At 42.9% G+C, this 19,334-nt stretch overlaps 1 long non-coding RNA gene across 1 annotated transcript; it reads right to left on the reverse strand.

Annotated features, from left to right (window-relative positions):
• Positions 1–2,453: 2,453 nt before the first annotated feature.
• Positions 2,454–19,302, reverse strand: LOC137761967 (uncharacterized). Its single transcript, XR_011073475.1, has 4 exons — positions 19,177–19,302; positions 4,129–4,269; positions 3,421–3,539; positions 2,454–3,311 (listed from the first exon to the last, which is right to left on the reverse strand). It is a non-coding gene; the product is annotated as an uncharacterized lncRNA (long non-coding RNA).
• Between the last annotated feature and the right edge of the window lie 32 nt (positions 19,303–19,334).

Genomic DNA, 19,334 nt, shown 5'->3' on the forward strand with positions numbered 1-19,334 from the left:
ACATACTCATACATTTAATAAGCACTTATTATATGCCACACACTATACTAAGAATTCATGTACATCTCAATTCTCCTTTATAACAATTCCATGAGGTAAGTTTTAATATTATCCCCATTTTACAGATGAAGAAACTGAGACTCAGGTCATATAGCTGGCAAATAGCAGAACTGCTATTTGAGCCCAGAACTGCCTGACTCCAAAACCTGAGCTCTTCATCCCTCTGCTGTGCTGCCTTTCCTGGTGTGGTTGAATTTCCATGGGGTAAGTTCACCACACATTAGGATTTCACCTTTATCTGACAAATAAAAAGGATGTACAGTTTCTAAGAAGGATGCAGACTTAAAGAACAGATGCCCCCCTGCCCCCAGTTCATATGTTGAAATCTAATCCCCAGTGTGATGGTTTTTGGAGGTGGGGTTTTGGGGAGGTGATTAGAACATGAGGTTGGAACCCTCATGAATGGGATTAGTGCCCTTATAAAAGAGACCCCAGAGAATTCGCTCATCCCGTCTGTCTGGTGAGAACATGGGAAAAAATACCCTACTATGTACTATTATTTCTTTGAAACAGGACATCAACGCCCAAATAGTAAGGGCAAAATCTCACAACAAAGGATAATCCTTGAAACTGAATAATTTAGCTTTATGAAAAATTTAGGACAGCCTCATTATTTGCCTCATTTTCTTGCAGGCCTGTAAGATGAAACCAGCATTAGGGAACCTAACTTGGTTTGACGCAGCTCAAACTTGGTATTACTTGTGAGGAAAGGGGGGCTAGTTAGCTGTAGACACAGGACTAGAACCGTCTTATGAGCTCTAGTCTGTCCCCTTTCCACTGCGTCACTGAGTCCTGCTACATCCTCCATCCTCCATCCACCCCATTCATTGAGTTTTAACTCTGTGCCAGGCCCTGTGCCAAGCACTTTACATCGATTATCGCATTGCATTCTCTCAACAGCCCTGCAAGGAACCTGTTCAATCCCGTTTTACGAATACAGAAACTGAGGCTCAAAGAAATTCAGTCATTTGGGTGTGTAAGCCACAGAGCCTGGATTCAAACCCAGATATAACTGATTCCAAAGTCTGTATTTTTTTTTTTTAAATCCCATCCTCGGTATGTCAATAGACAATACTTTTGTACCTTTACATTCTTTGTTCATTTTTAAGCATAAAATGCAACTTTCTCTGAGTCTGGAGGAGCACAAGAGCATTAGCTTTCAACCTTCACCGTTGCCCTGGGCCAAGGCATCTTTCGTTCCTTTGGTACACTGAGTATATGGTATTTTAGGCAACTATTGTATCAATCAGGGTCCAGTCAGGAGACAGAAACCACGCCAGTTTTTGGAACAGAAATTTTAATATAAAGAATTGGTAACTAGGAATAAAGTTGTTCACTAGGCAACTGAAAGAGTACAGAGAGACCGCTAAGTATCATACAGATAAGACGCAGCTCCCACCCCGAAGGCTGGGGGGAAAAAAGGAAGAGGTTGGAATGATTACAACTTAGATGCTTGGAGGAGGGGCCCCGCGGAGCTGAAACTCAGAGGACCTGAAACAGAGGCTGATGCTGTGCCTCAGAGCTTGGAGAAAGACCCTGGAAAACTGGGACCCAGGCCCACGAGCCTCTGGATGAGCCCTGGAGACCACAGATGAAGAAGCCACACCCTCTGAACTTAAGTGGGAGAAAAAAAAATTTAATTATGCCAAAAATATTTGTTAAGAGTTTCCCATTCAATATGGAGCCTAAGCCCATGCATTCATCTCCTCTCCGTCCCAGAGCGGCTTTGGGCTTAAAGTCAGTAGGTATCAAGAACAAGAGTGCTCTGGGCAGCAATCAGAGGGATTGCTGTGCCAACAGGCACAGAGCAGCTATGCCCCAGTTGAAGCCCTAAGAATTACTCTAAACAGTGGAAGTGATTTGGCTGTAGAGAGCCCATGGTAAGGATACTGGGGTGGGGGGGGCGGGGTCAAGATGGAGCTGAAAAAATGAATGGACCTCTAGAATAACCAGGAGGAGAAATAAGGAAAGACAGCCCTGTGCAGGCATGATAGACACTGAAGCTCCCTGCCCCTAGAGTCAGTCTTGCTTTTTTTTGCCTGCGTCCCAAGGCAGCCTACCGGCTCCTCACTCACACACCTGAAGGGGAAGCTGATGGAGAGACCCTGTTCACATCCTCAGAGACAAAAATTACCCCTCCCACGGAGGGGACCGTAAGCCTTTGAATAAACAAACCCACACGACTGCGAAGGAAACCCACACAGCTGCAAAGGAAACCCAGCCAACTCTCTGCAGGAAGCAATATAGCTCTTCATTCATAAGTGGGAGTTGTCCACCGAGAATTACAAGGCATTTGAGGAAATCCAACAACACGAAAGAGAAAGACTAAAATTGTTGAGGTGAAACAAGAATGGCAGGATAGTGTAGTCATATAGCTGGCAATAGTCCACAAGGATTCATTAAATCGTCATCTCTGTTTTTGTGTATGCTTGAAATTTTCACAATAAAAAGTGAAAAAATGGTGTTTTGAGCACTTGTCATGTGCTAAGTACATACATACAGCAATGAAAAAAAGAGAAACTCCATACAAAGGAGTCAGAAAACGAAGCAAACAATATAAAGTGTGATGGTTGATACAATTGAGGGACTGATGATGAAATTTCATGGGGCCAGGACTAAGCAGGAAACAAGAGGACCCAGAAGGGGAGACGGAAGCTGTGGACATGGCCCTGGGTGTGGTGGAGAGCAGGCACTGTGTCTCAGCCCCAGAGCCCGGGCTGAGCTGGACAAGGCGGAGACGACTTTTCAGTCCAAACTAGGATATCTGCAGGGCCAGCTGCATAACATCCAGGACCCAGTGCAAAACGAAAGTGCAGGGGCTCAAAAAGTGAGAAAAAGTGCCATTAAAGGGACCATTTTTTACCATTCATTTTTATTTTATGCAATACCCATTTTTAGACACAAATATAAGAGCACTAACTCATATGGAAATCACTGATATGACACAATTCGTATTTCATTGCTTGTACATGAATAGGTATTGTGTTCTTACCCGAACAATGGAAATCCTACACAAAACTAACTCAACTGTTTTTATTTCTTAATGGGTATACACATATCCTACCAACATTCTCTGCCTTCAGCTTATTGATGAGTAAAGAAATAAAAAGAGAAGGAGCTGTGGGTGGCCTGAGCCTTCCCTTTCCATCTAGGTCATCATTTTCAGCGGAAGTGGTTGTCTGATAGGCTGATACAGGGAAGTAACACGTGTAAGAAGGACATGATGGGGATCCTTGTCCGTTGCCTTCTTCCTGCATTGAAAGAAAGTTTCAGTTGGAATGGAAAGTGTAGCCTCTCCAGAATGTCAGTCCTTCCCCACTCCCACCCCTGCCCCCACTGAATCACAGGCCTAACGGTCACCTAGGATTTGCCTTGAGCACGCCTGATGAGGACGTCAGGAATGCTATGTGCAAAGAACGCCGCACAGACGTTGCTTTTAACTCCTCTGCTCACACGCATGTGGCACCCATCAGACCTTGCTAACAAACAGAAAGATGTTCAAAGATAAAATTATTAAGAACTTCAAGATGGCAAACGCAGAGCATTAAACCAAGTGTGAGGCCCCTTTGAGTGTGAGGTCGTGTAGGAGTGCACAATTCACACGTGCCTGGAAAGCTGGCTCTGGCTCTCTAGGGGCTTTCCCAAGACCCCCACGTGGTGCCCACTTATGTGGACTCATAGTAGCAAACTGATGGGTCCTCAGTGTGAAAGCTGCTCTGAATCCAGATCAATCTGGGCCTCATCTCATGAACGACAGCAAACTCCTTTTACCGATCTGGGTTTTTGCACTCTTTAATCAATAGAAATTGATGAGGCCAGACAAGGAATTCAGGCAAGGCTTTATCGCTGCAGCACAAGGGAGCAAAAACATGTAACAGGTGTCCTTGCTCACTCCCTGAGGGGGTGACAAGCTGGTCCCTTAAATGGGGTGAGGGTGGGGTGGATCGGTGGGTAGGCCAGAAGGGTGGCTTAGGTGGCCTGCCCACCCCCTTGTAGGGATCATGTGTAGTACCCTGCTTTTGCTCCCGGCACCTCAGAAGTGGCAGTTGGGTTTTGGCCTTTTTGTACCTCATTGTTCATATTTTGCCCCAACTGCACATGTGGGCAGTTATTTTTAGTTCCTTATAGTTTCTTGTGTTCTGCTGGTCGAGGAGATATTTGTCCAGGTGCAAGTACTGCAACAAAGGGTCCCAGGTCCCAGGTCCCAACCTGTAATAGGAATAGAAGAGAGTTTTACTTGAGCCAAACTGAGGGCTATAGCCCGGGAGACAGCCTCTCAGATAACTGAGGAACTGCTCTGGAGAACCATGGTTTTCAGCACAATTTTGTATCTTGTCAGGACAAAGAAAACCAAATAAGTCAGGGATACATTCCTTCAAGGTTTAAAAACAAACAGACAAACAGATCAGCACATACACAGCAAGTCAGTATGGCCTTGGCACCCGGGAAGGGAGTCATATCATCAAAGGAGTACTAGCATTGGCATCCCAGGAAGGGAGGCATTTAATCTTTATTTTTAACATGGACATTCTTTATTTCTGGTCAAGATGTCCTTTTCTTTAATAATTAAAGCAGATGTACAATGTTTGTTTGATAGGCCACAAACAGGCTGTGTTAGTTAGCATAAAATCAAGTTAACCTATGTATAAGCCAGGATGACTTCCCCATACCTCAATATGTGAAAATATCTTTCGTTGCTCTTAAAAGGTGTTGGTATCCATTCTGACTGAAATAAATCACAGATTCAAAGAAAGAAAGATTCAAAGAAAGAAAGAAAACAGACTCTACTCTGTGGGCATTTCCAGTATGCTGCTGCCACTTTAAAAACTGAAAAACTGTAAATTCAGAAAATGGTCAAAGCTACCTGGGATACTTTTTTTTCTTCCAGTTTTATTAAGATATAATTGACATACAACACTGTATAAGTTTAAGGTGTACAGCATTATGATTTGACTCACACACATCGGAATGATTATCACAGTAACTTTAGTACACGGCATCCTTTTGAAGTAAAGGAGCAAGGTAGGTGTCTGAGTCAATTCCTCTCAAGTCAAATCACCTAAAGCCGACAGCTTGATTTGTTGGATAAATGTGCTTATCTAATTTACATTTCAACTGTAACCCATTCAATCCAGGCCTCACCAGACCATGACTTTGGCTAACGATACTTTTCCTTTTTATACCCAGATTATTATGGCACAAGCTTCTAATAGCTGGAAATTAACCACTTCAGTGTGACATTCTCTTCCCCAGCCCCATCTTCTGCTTTTTTGAGAGATTCTCGGGAAACATTTCAAGTGTACTGGGTGCTCTGTAACATCTCTTGGGTTTTCCTTTCTTAATGACTCCTCTTGCCATGACCTCTGCTCTACCAGCCGCTTTGAGACCATCACTGAGCTGGGTCAGCTGCCCCCTGCTGGTGACCTCCCACTGATATATACTCCCCCTACCCTCCCTGGTCCTTACCGTGGGCCTCCCCCTCCAAAGCATGGGTCAGGCCTCCAGCAGCCCCTGGAAATAGCTTCTTGTGAGCCCACAGGTCCAAACAGAACCTCAGGAACCCTTCACAAGCAGGACTCTCATCTGGTTCCAGGTAGGCCTCCACACCATGGGGCCAGCAGCCCATCCCCTTTCTCCTCCACCAGGTTTCTCTGAGCACCTGAGAACCCAGGCCTGACTAATCCCACTGAGCCCTGAAAGAACAAGTCTTTCCTCAAGAATTTGGCTTCGTCAAAAAAAAGCCCAACCCAGTGGTCCCTCCCAGAACTGAGGCAACTCAGCCTGGTCCTTTAGACACTGGCAACATCAAGACGAATGCTGGTAGCATTTGAAACCCACTCAGTGGCCACACACATTGTAGTACAGCTGTGCACATGATCTCTGGTCTGGTCATTTAGGTGGGGTGTTTTCAGTGTCTTCTAGATCTCCGGGGATGTTGCTCCCTGACTGAAGGAAGATCACGTGGCCTGTCCAATGACCGCTAAGAGAAGCACAGAGCAGGACACAGGGAGGCAGCACAGTATCAAGGCTAAGAGTACAGGCTCTGGAGCTTACTGTCTCTGGAACCTTAGGAAAGTACATAACTCCTCCAAACCTCAGTTTCCTCATCTGTAAAATTGGCATGGTAATACTGCCTCCCTCGCAGTTTGTTGTAAGGATGTAATATAGAACAATGCCTGGCACTGAATGACGTCTCAATAACATTAGCTCCTGTTATTATTTTTCTTTAAGCTAGGGAGCAGTATAAGTAGAGGCACAGAGCCACAGGCCAAAGTCAAAGAGCTAGGTGCTTAGATTTTGGCTTCTTGCATTGTATTTGGGGCTTGGCCACCTTTGGGAGGCCTTGTGAATAGACATGTATCTCATCCACTCATGAACAGATTTTTACAAGTTTAACCTTATCACCAAGCTTGTGGGTATCTTTTTGAAGACGCCCTTGCACACACAGTTTCTGAAACTACAAAGCTAGTCTCAGTCGTACCGAAGGATAAAATATTCCAGTTGCCAAGGTATGCAAATGCAATGGACAGAATGTTTGTGTGACCCCCGAATTCATGTGCTGAGACCCTAATCCCAATGTGATGGTATTTGGAGGCGGGGCCTTTGGGAGGTAATTAGGTCACGAGGGCAGAGCCTTCATGAATGGGATTAGTGCCCTTATAAGAAGAGGTGATGCCAACAAATTGGACAACCTAGAAGAAACGGACAAGTTTCTAGAAACCTACAGCCCACCAAAACTGAATCAAGAAGAAATAAACAACTTGATCAGACCGATCACTAGAAGTGAAATAGACTCTGTAATAAAAAAAATTCCCTGCAAAGAAAAGTCCAGGACTGATGGCTTCACTGAGGAATTCTACCAAAACATACGAAGAAGAACTTATACAGATGCTTCTCAAACTCTTCCAAAAGACTGAAGAGGAGGTAACACTCCCAAAGTCATTCTATGAAGCCACCACCCTGATAAAGATACTACCAAAACCAGACAAAGATACTACCAAAAAAGAAAATTACAGGCCAATATCTTTGATGAATATAGATGCAAAAATTCTCAACAAAATACTAGCAAGCCAAATCCAACAACACATAAAAAAGATCATAGACCACAATCAGGTTGGGTTCATCCCAGGGTCACAAGGATGGTTCAACGTACACAAATCAATCAATGTGATACACCACATCAACAAAGGAAGTGACTACAACCACATGATCATCTCAACAGATGCAGAAAAAGCATTTGATAAAATTCAACATCCATTCATAATAAAAAAAGGAAAAACGTTACCAAAGTGGGTATAGAAGGAACATATCTCAACATAATAAAAGCTATTTATGACAAAACTACAGCCAACATAATACTCAATGGTGAACAGTTGAAAGCCTTCCCACTAAAATCTGGAACAAGACAAGGATGCCCACTCTCACCACTTCTACTCAACATGATATTGGAAGTCCTAGACAGAGCAATCAGACAAGAAAAAAAAATAAAAGTTATTCACATTGGAAGGGAAGAGGTAAAATTGTCATTATGTGCAGATGACATGATACTATATATGGAAACCACTAAAGACTCCACACAAAAACTACTAGGACTGACAAACGAATTCAGCAAGGTAGCAAAATACAAGATTAACATGCAGAAATCTGTTGCGTTTCTTTACATTAACAATCAAACATCAGAAAAATCCTTTTTAAAATCACATCAAAAGAGAATAAAATACTTAGGAATAAACCTGACCAAGTAGGTGAAATACTTATACACTGAGAACTATAAAACACTGATAAAAGAAGTTGAAGATGATTTAAAGAAATGGAAAGATATCCCATGCTCTTGCACTGGAAGAATTAATATTGCTAAAATGGCCATACTACCTAAAGCAATCTACAGATTTAATGTGCTTCCTATCAAATTACCCATGAAATTTTTCACACAACTATCGATAGAACAAATAATCCTAAAATTTACACGGAGCCATAAGAGACCCAGAATTGCCAAAGCAATCCTGAAGAAAAAGAACAAGGCTGGAGGCATAACCCTCCCAGACTTCAGACAATACTACAAAGCTACAGTAATCAAAACAGCATGGTATTGGCACAAAAACAGACATATGGATCAATGGAACAGAAAAAAGAGCCCAGAAATAGACCCACACACCTATGGTCAATTAATCTTTGACAAAGAAGGCAAGAATATACAATGGAGAAAAGATAATCTCTTCGGCAAGTGGTGTTGGAAAAGCTGGACGGCCACATGTAAATTAATGAAGTTAGAACACACCCTCACGCCATACACAAAAATAAACTCAAAATGGCTTAAAGACTTAAATATAAGACAGAACACCATAAAACTCCTAGAAGAGAACACAGGAAAAACATTCTCTGATATAAATCATAGCAATGTTTTCTTAGTTCAGTCTTCCAAGGCAATAATAAATAAAAGCAAAAATAAGCAAATGGGACCTAATCAAACTTATAAGCTTTTGCACAGCAAAGGAAACCATAAACAAAACAAAAAGACAATCTACAGACTGGGAGAAAATATTTGCGAACAATACAACTGACAAGGGCTTAATTTCCAAAATATATAAACGGCTCATACAACTCAATAACAAAACAAACAAACAAACAAACAGGGCCTCCCTGGTGGTGCAGCAGTTAAGAATCTGCCTGCCAATGCAAGGGACACAGGTTTGAGCCCTGGCCGGGGAAGATCCCACATGCCGCAGAACAACTAAGCCCGTGCGCCACAACTACTGAGCCTGAGCTCTAGAGCCCGCAAGCCACAACTACTGAGCCTACGTGCCACAACTACTGAAGCCTGCGCGCCTAGAGCCCGTGCTCCGCAACAAGAGAAGCCACAACAATGAGAAGCCCTCGCACCACAACGAAGAGTAGCCCCCGCTCACCGCAACTAGAGAAAGCCTGCACACAGCAACGAAGACCCAACACAACCATAAATTAATTAATTAATTAATTAATTAAAAAAAACAAACAAACAAAAAAAACAACCCAATCAAAAAGTGGGCAGAAGATCTAAATAGACATTTCTCCAAAGAAGACACACAGATGGCCAACAAACACATGAAAGAATGCTCAACATCACTAATCATTAGAGAAATGCAAATCAAAACTACAATGAGGTACCACCTCACACTGGTCAGAATGGCTGTAATTAAAAAGTCTACAGATAATAAATGCTGGAGAGGGTGTGGAGAAAAGGGAACCCTCCTGCACTGTTGGTGGGAATGTAAATTGGTGCAGCCACTATGGAAAACAGTATGGAGGTTCCTTAAAAAACTAAAAATAGGGACTTCTCTGGTGGTCCAGCGGTAAAGAATTTGCCTTCCAATGCAGGGGACGTGGGTTCGATCCCCGGTCAGGAAACTAAGATCCCACATGCCGCAGGGCAACTAAGCCCGCACGCTCTAGAGCCCACGCGCCTCAACTAAAGAGAAGCCCATGTGCTGCAACGAAAGATCCCGCATGCTGCAACTAAGACCCGATGCAGCCAAATAAATAAATAAATAAAATATTAAAATTAATAAAAAGTAAAATAAAATAAATATTAAAATAAAAACTAAAAATAGAGTTACTATATGACCCAGCAATCCCACTCTTGGGCATATATCCAGAGAAAACCATACTTCGAAAAGATACATGCACCCCAATGTTCATAGCAGCACTATTTACAATAGCCAAGACATGGAGGCAAACTAAATGTCCATCGACAGATGAATGGGTAAAGATGTGGTATATACATACAATGGAATACTACTCAAGCATAAAAAAGAATAAAATAATGCCATTTGCAGCAACGTGGATGGACCTAGAGCTTATCATACTAAGTGAAATAAGTCAGAACGATAAAGACAAATACCATATATCACTTATATGTAGAATCTAAAATATACTTATTTACAAAACAGAAACAGACTCACAGACATAGAAAACAAACTTATGATTACCAAAGGGAAAAGGGAGTAGGGAGAGATAAATTAGGAGTTTGGGATTAGCAGATACAAACGACTGAATATAAAATAGATAAACAACAAGGTCCTACTGTACAGCACAGGGAACTATATTCAATATCTTGTAATAACCTATAATGGAAAAGAATATGTATAACTGAATCACTTCACTGCACACCAGAAACTAACAACAACAAAAAAAGAAGAGGCCAGAGAGCTGGCTTGCTCTCTCTCTGCCATGTGTGGATACACAAGAAGACATCTGTAAACCGGGAAGAAGGCAGTCACCAGAACCTGACCGTGATCTTGGACTTCCACCCTCCAGAACTGAGAAATAAATGTCTGTTGTTGATAAGCCACCCAGCTTATGATATTTTGTTACAGCAACCCAAGCTGATTAAGACAGCATGTCATTAAGATCTTCTCTCAGTTCTAAACCCACACTTCCAGCGGATGGCTTTGGGGTGCCGGGGCTGAAAGCGCCTTTCTGCTTTGCCAGCTGCTCCCGGTGAGGGAGACTGTGAGGCTGCACGAGGAAGAAGGACTTACTCCTTCCTATTTCCCGTTCATACGTACATCACTCGGCAACATTGATTCACTCTAGGGCAGCAGCAGCTGAATCTGGTTTTGCAGTTCTTTCCAGCACCTGGACAACCAACTTCATAGCAACCCCTCAGAGACATCAGCACCCCTTCCTCAGAGGTCTGGGGCCCAGGTCTGCTGTGCCCTCCTCTTACATATTTAACGCGCTTATTGACGTAATTCACATACCATACAATTCACTCATCTAAACTGTACAATTCAATGGTTCTTAGTATATCCATGGGTATGTGCAACCATCACCACCATTAATTTTAGAACATTTTCGTCACCTCTAAAAGAAACCCTGAAAAGAAAATAATAGGTGGACTTTCTCACTTTCTGAGATGGCCCGCACTCTGTCTGTGGAGTGTGTCTCTCTCTAAATAAATCCACTTCTTACCGATCGCTTTGTCTCTCACTGAATTCTTTCTGTGACGAGACATTGAGAACCTGAGCTTCATGAAGTCCTGAAACCAGTTGTTCGACAGGAACTAAGACCCCCACACTCACGTGGAGGATGGCGGCTACCTGCTGAGCACAAGCACTAGACCCCAGGCTGTTCAGAACCAGAAGGTTGATGATTAAGATTCCTAAAACACCACACTGTTACTTCACAACCAGTCAGTGAGAAGAAAGTCATGAATCCTTCAGCCTTCCCCTCAAAATGTTGCCTTTAAAAATGTTCCCCTGGGCTTCCCTGGTGGCGCAGTGGTTGAGAATCTGCCTGCCAATGCAGGGGACACAGGTTCGAGCCCTGGGCTGGGAAGATCCCACATGCCGCGGAGTGGCTGGTCCCGTGAGCCACAATTACTGAGCCTGCGCGTCTGGAGCCTGTGCTCCGCAACAAGAGAGGCCGCGATAGTGAGAGGCCCGCGCACCGTGATGAAGAGTGGCCCCCGCTTGCCACAACTAGAGAAAGCCCTCGCACAGAAACGAAGACCCAACACAGCCATAAATAAATAAATTAAAAAAAAAAAATTCCCCAAGTTTAAAAAAAAAAAAAAAATGTTCCCCTGAAAGCCATTGGGGAGTTTGGGTCTTTTGAGCATGAGCTGCCTGTTCTCCTTTCTTGGCCCTGAAATAAACCTTTCTCTGCTCCAAAAGAAGAAAAAAAGGAAATAACAGGTGTTGGTGAGGATATGGAGAAACTGGAACCCCATGCACTGCTAGTGGGAATGTAAAATGATGCAGCCACTGTGGAAAACAGTATGGTGATTTCTCAAAATTTTAAAAATAGAGTTACCATATGATCCAGAAATGCCACTTCTGGGTATATACAAAAAAGAACGGAAAGCAGGGACTCAAACAGATATTTGAATACCCACGTTCACAGCAGCATTATTCCTAATAGCCAAAAGATGGAATCAACTCAAGTGTCCATTGACAGGTGGATAAACAAAATGTGGTGTATACATACAACAGAATATTATTCAGCCTTAAAAGGAAGGAAATTCTGACATATCCTGCGATATGGATCAAACTGGAAAACATTATGCTAAGTGAAATAAGGCAGACACAAGAGGACAAATACTGTATGATTCCACTTACATGAGGTACTTAGTCAGATTCATAGAGACAGAAAGCAGGGAATGGTGGCTGCCAGGAATGGGGGGAGGAGGGTGGGGAGTTGACTGGGTAGAGAGATTCAATTTGGAAAGATGAAAAATGTTCTGGAGATGGATGGTGGTGATGGTTGCACAGCAGTGCAAATGTACTTAATGTCACTAAACTGTGTACTTAAAAATGGTTAAAATAGTATACTTTGTTACACACATTTTACCACAATTAAAAAAAAAAACCTGTACCCTGTAGCTATCACACTCCCCCCCCCCCCACCGCCTCAATATTGCCTATACTCCCTATCCCCACCCTCCCAGCCACTGGCAGCCTCTAAGCTATCTTCTGTCTCTGTAGATTTCTCTGTTTTGGACTTTGACGTGAATGGAATCGTGCAATATGTAGACTAGTGTGACTGGTTTCTTTCACTTAGCATAATGTTTTCACTGTTCATCGAAGTTGTAGCATGTATCTGTGCTTCATTCCTTTTTATGGCTGAATATCCTCTTATCTTCTAAGTTTTAATAATTAAACCTCTTCCGTTGGTTCCTTTCATCCTAGGAATGGGAAGCTGCTTCCTGCAGTTGCTACCTCTGTGATCCCTTTTTTTTTTTACCTGTTTAGTTACTAGTGAATAACTTTATATGTAGGTAACAATTATTTATATTAAATTCTTTCTGTTCGAATCACTAGTGTGACTTCTGTCTCCTGATCAAACCCTGATAGTCAAGAAAAATCAAGATAATTTGAATTCCTGGGCTATTCATGCAGCTGCCTATTTTTAATGTTCCATTTTCTTCCTTTCTTTTCTGTGCCCCACCCCCTCTCCTGATGATGGTCATCTAGCTCTTATTATCCTCCACCCATCTACAGCTCAAATTAATCAGGAAATAATATCTCCTCCTAACAAATTCAAGAAATGCAACATTTAAAGAGCGGCTCCTTCCAGCGTGGAGTAGCCCTGCTGCTCTTGAACCCATCTGCAGTGAATTCTGCAGCCTCTGAGTCTGCAGGCAAATAGGACTGATTCTTTGTAATTTAGAGGAACATAGCTGGATGAAATCTTACACAGCATCCAGGCTTCAGAAGGCACTGATATACCTCATCTTACAAAAAAGATTGTAAGGAAATATATCAAAATATTGAATAATCTCTAGATCATGGGGTTATAAGTGATTTTAATTTTCTTATTTATCCTTTTGTCTTCAAATTATCCATAAAAGCCAAGTCTAGTTTTTATAATGAGAAATTTTAAGTATAAAAAATCGACATCACTCATCTCCCAACCAATGGTGCTGGTAACAAGCTTCCCCGCTTCCCAGCCGGCTCTTGGATCATGTTGTAACTCTCTTCTTTGGGGAATGACTGATTTTCCAGGAAGAGGAGATAAATGAGGGTGTTACCAGGGAGGCTGGGTAATTAAAGCCTCTTCAGGAAAAGGTGTCATCTACAAGGCAAATCCCATAGGAGATCTAGAGTGTGTGGCAGGCCGTGAATTTAAATATCTAATATGCCTGGGTTCTATGAGCCTTTGAGACAGAGAGACCGAGACAGAGACCAATTGGCAGGCAGGTAGGCAGGCTTCCATCTTCAGGCCTCTTCCTTTCTCAGTATGTGTTCTCTCATGAGGTGATCTCTCTCACGATCAGAAGCAGCTCTGCTTCCTCCCTCCCTTTCTCTCGTCCACATTTATTGAGCACCTACTATATACCAGAACCAGATATTGTTATAGGAGCTGGGGATTTATCAGTGAACAGACTACTCCCTGCCCCCATGGAACTAATATTCTAGTAATGGACTTAGGCCATTAAATCAGTAACTGCATAATTATTCTCTTAAATACAACTGTGATAGATGCCATGAAAAGTAGTATAGAGAACTGTGGGTCACTCACAAGGCATATCATTTGGGATTAGGTTTGGCTGCAACATACACCTAACAGTATAGAAGAATATTTCTCTCCCAGGTAAAGGCAGTCTGGATACAGGCAACCCAGGGCTGGTATGGCAGCTCCAGTGTCACAAGGGATCCGAGATCCACATCTTTTGGATCCACCATCCCAGCATGTGGCTTCCATCTTCAAGGTTACCTCCTGGTCCAAAATGGCTGCTGGAGCTCCAGCTATCATATTCATATTGCAGGCTAGAAGAAAGAGGAACAGTAGAAGTGCACAGGGTACCTCTCCCAGCTAAGTCAGCTTCCGTTTGCTCATATCTCACTGGGCAAAATTAATTTATGCCTAGCTGTAAGGGAGGTAACACATTGCTGCCTTGAATAACATTTACTTGTAAACTGGTAATAAACCAACTAATGTTTACTGAGCACCTGTAATGTGTCTAGCTCTTTAGAAAACAACCCTGCAATGCAGATATCATCACTGTCATTCAACAGATTGGAAAAGTGAGGTTCAGTGGGTTTCAAGAAACTGCTCGAAGATCGCACCACCAGTGATGGTGGAGCTGACTTCCTGAAGCCCATGCTCTTTCCACTGTATTTTGCTGCCTTCACACCAGCAACTAAAAAAATGGAGAAGAAAGTTCCTCAGACTTGTCATTGATTATATTTAAAGAAAGGCCACTTTTTTCTATTTAAAGTGCATTGATGCTACACAGCCAATGAAAAGAACTTAGATCTGTATAAAAGCAGGGACATGGTCTGTTTTGTTCACCACTATCTTCTCAATGCCTAGAACAGTGCTGGGCAAATAGTAGAAATCCAATAAATGTGAATGTTCCCTGAATGTTCTTTTGTTCCCCTTTCCAATCAATCTCCATCCTTCAGATGCAACCACTATTCTGATGCTGATCACCATAGATTAGTTTGGCCTTTTATTTAACCTCATGTAAATGGAATCATACATCTATAACTCTTTGGTGTCTGCCTTCTTTTTGCCCAACAATTTTTTGAGATTTATTTATGCTGTTATGTGTATCAGTAGTTTATTCTTTTTATGGCTGTGTAGTAGTCCATTGTTGGAATATACCATAGTTTGCTTATCCATTCTTCTTTTGATGAACATTTATAATATTCCCAGTTTGTGCATATTATGAATGAATAAAGATGTTAAAAGCATTCTTGTACAACTCCTCCCCCTTTTGGGGGATATTTGCTGACACTTTTTGTGAATATATAACTAGGAGTTGAATTTCTGAGTCACAGGGTAGATGTACATTTAGCTTGAAAAACTGGCAAAAGTTCCCAAAAATTGGTTGTCTCCTTTTACATTCCACCAGCAACACTGGAGTGTGAGATGGAGATCTTTTATCATTTCTATTAATTCCATAGCACAAACCTAATAAGGACTTTTTAAAGTATTGACTTTTAAGTCTACTCAGATAAGAGTAACAAAATCTGAAATGCAATCATCTGTCTGGAAATTCTCCTCCAAGGTAAGAGGTGAGCTACTCAGGATCTGTAGCCTCATCTGACGGGTTCTACTTGAGTTTTTCAGGACAGCAAAAATGCTTATCAACCTTGGCATAGGTTTCAATGGATTGAGTCACAAGGGATCGATTTCTCTCTCTTTTCTTCTCTGCCTGTAACTCAAACCTCACAATGATGAGGAGGAGAGGGAGGGAGTGTTTGTTAGAAATGTAAAACTACGTGAAGTTCATTCATAACAAGCACTTATTATACACTGTGGGCACAATGTAAGAGGGAAGATGTGGAAGATGTAAGAGGGAAGATGTGGAAGATTCCATTCTTGTTCTTAAGTTGCTCACAACCTAGTTGATAGATATAAGATGGCACCGCTTCCTCTGCCCACCATGTAAAGATTGATGTTGTCCTGGATTCGGCCCTTTGCCCTTTTTTGTGTTTCTTTTCCACCTGCTCCTCCGGGGTCATCTCACCTGAGCTAATGATTTCAACTACCCCGCACACCTCCTTCCAAAATCACTATGCTTGGTTTGAGCCCACTCCTAGGCTCCAGACCTGTGTCTTCCAGCTGCTTCTATCCCAACTCCTCTCTCATGCTCATAACTTACATATAATTCATCAGTAAATTTTGTTAACTTTGCCTTTAAATTCCACCAGGAACATACTATTTTTCACCACTTCCTTTCCTATAACCCTTGTCCAAGCAACTGTCATCTCTGGTCTGCCTTACTGTAATAGCTCTACCATAATTCATCAGTAAATTTTGTTAACTTTGCCTTTAAATTCCACCAGGAACATACTATTTTTCACCGCTTCCTTTCCTATAACCCTTGTCCAAGCCACTGCCATCTCTGGTCTGCCTTATTGTAATAGCTCTACCAAATCAGTATTGCTATCTTATCGCCTGTTGCCTGCTCTTAACTCATTTCCCTTTCTTTCGGTAATAAAAACTTGAATTACCGTTGGTGAATGTAACCGTCAGGGTTCCCGCAGAAGGTTAACCTGAGCTGAGTTTGGTAAAGGTTATATACAAATGTGTGGGCAGGGTTGAGGGAAACAAGAAGGAATGATAGGATGAAACTCCGAGGCTGCCAGCAGAAGGGAGCTACTACCACCTCTAGGCCAGGAGAAGGGAGACTCTACCAGAGCTAGGAGAGACCCGTATGAAGAGGGGCACTAGGGAGAAGACTCAGCAGAGAGGTATGTGGCCAACATGCAGTGACCCAGAAGGGAAAGGGCCTGCGGAAGGGGCCTTACTTCATCCTCCTCCAATCCTCTGCACGCTTCCAATGTCTTCTATGGATAAATTCAACTGTAAGCCAGAGAATTAGGGACCCACTGAAGCAGTCCACGCTGGTATCTCCTGAGGCACAAATCAGGAAGAAAAAAAATGTAGATAGTAGATAAAGGGACCAAGAGAAAATTTTTGGTCACACAGGAAGCCACCTTTCCCTAATTCTCAGTCCATGAGATTTAAGAGCTACTGACCACACCTTAGCTCCAGAGGTTAGCACATGACCCAGGTCTGGGCTATCAGAATAGTCCACGCCCCTTCTGAAGAGAGTGGCTTAATGATGCACGAGTAACCCAAGTTAGACCAATGAGATGCAGTCCTGGGACTTTTGTTGACAGCACTGAGGAAAAGAAACTCTCTAATGGTAAGGATATGATGTGAAGTTGTTAGCAGCCATTCTGCTATCTCATGGGGAAAGGCAGCCTGAGAAGGAAGTCAACACAAAGGAAAACAGAGTTAAGAAATGGAGATCAAATCCTGATGTCATACTTTTAAGCCCTTAGATCCAGCCATGCTTGAAGCCCACAACTTTTCTGCATTACATGAGGTAATGAATTCCATTTGTTGTTTAATCCAGTTTGAGTGGTATACTGCATGCAAAACAAAAACAAAAACAAAAACAAAACCTCTTGAATAGTATTTAATACTTATCCCAAAGACCAACATAAAGGCACACCTTTATATCTCTAAATATGCCATTATTTCTATGGAATGTCCTTTTCCGTATTCTCCACCTAGAAAAATCCTACTCAAATATCCTCTTATTGCAAAGCCTTCCCTCAGTTTTCCAGGTTGGATTGCTCGATTCTTCCTCTGCTTTGTCGGCACTTTGCAAATGCCTCTATCAGCGTACATATAAAGTTGTGTCATAGTTAGTTGTTTGCTTATCTGTCTCCCCTATCTGTGAGCTCCTGAAGGGGTAGATTTGCGTGGCCCTTACCCCTGTAAGCCTAGTACCCAGCACAAGGCCTAAACCCTGAGTTAAAAAGGCTAAACCAGTCTTTTTACTTTAGGACCTCTCAGAGCCATTTCTGTGTTAAGATGCATTAATGGATCCCCATGCAGGGGTACAGAATGCAGCAATTTCCAAATTCATTTGACCTTAAAAAGTCAATTTTTGCTGAAGTTGCTGTGTTTGAGAAATTTAGAGAAGAAAAATAACTGCGGTTCTTAGGGTGACCTTAACGCATGAAGTGGCTCTCAATAAATATTTGTTAAGTGAATGAAAGGGAGAACTTGGTGGGGAGCAAGGGGCAGTAGGGTTGGAAGCAACAGAAACAACACAAGCAGTGAACAGGAAGCCAGAGGGGTGATCCGTTGGACATATCTCTGTGATGGTGCCAGGTCAATTGTTAAAGAATGATTGGGACCATAATGCAATCCTGTTTCCTTAGTTTAAATCTAACAGAGATTAGATGTATTCTACACACTTTAATCCTTCTTCCTGTCCCATGACCCAGGGGCTAAGTGCCTAACGGCACTGCTTCCTTGATTTTGACCTTCAATTTGCTTCACTTTGCCTCAGAGGGGACTATGTGGGAGATCAGAGCTGATTTTCCTCTAACTGCACACCCTTAAGACACATTCCTTTCCTGTTCTGTGCCTCTGTTTCCCTCTCTGTGAACACAGGCTCCCTTCCAAGCTTGGCTCAGACGCCTTGGGAAAAAAAAAAATTTTTTTTTTTTTTAAATAACCTGACAAAGGAAGCCCCAGTCCTACCACTGTAACTTTGGATAACTCATTGAACAGCTTAGGCCCTTGGTCTTTCTATTTGTAAAAGAAATGGAGGCTTCTGAGAGAATCAAGCAAGACTGTGCGGTGTAAAGTGTTTTGCAAACGGGAAATAAAACATTAGAAATGTAAGTATTATTAGGATTGTACATACGATGAAGAAGAGGTGGAGGGAGAGTGGGGGGGGGGGAGGAGGAGGCGGCGCCTGCAGCAGAAGCCCACCGTGGTTCAGAGCCCAGGACAAGGAGTCAGCACCCGGACGCAACCTATAGCTCAACCACCTAACTAGCTGTCTCGCCTTGGGCAATTAAGCACAGGGAAGCCCTCTTCATCTATAAAAGGAGGATAATAATGTTCGGTTCGCTGGTTGTGAGGTTAAATGAGGTGAATCCTGCAAAGCACGCGTTGCAGTGTACATAGTAACTAGCCCTCAGTAAATGTTCATTATATTCCTACTAACTATTCTTGCCACCGACTGAATGGGACCAAGCATGAAGAGGGGATAAGCCATTTCTGGTCACGGTGCAGGACCATTAGATCGCCAAAGGTCCCGTCGTCGGGGGCACCTAAAGGCCCCTCCCCAGCTAGACCGCCCAAGCCCCTCACCTGCGCGGAACAAGAAAACCCGGATGCAGGTCAAGTGCGAGCGCGCAGCCAGCCTCCCGCCCCGGCCCCAAGGCCGCACGCGAAGGGCGGGGCCGCTTCCTGCCGGCTACTGGGCCCCGCGCGCCCCCGCCGGGCCGTCGACACCGGGCGCCTGCGCC

Source organism: Eschrichtius robustus, chromosome 3 (assembly GCF_028021215.1).
Source record: "Eschrichtius robustus isolate mEscRob2 chromosome 3, mEscRob2.pri, whole genome shotgun sequence".
NCBI lineage: Eukaryota > Metazoa > Chordata > Mammalia > Artiodactyla > Eschrichtiidae > Eschrichtius > Eschrichtius robustus.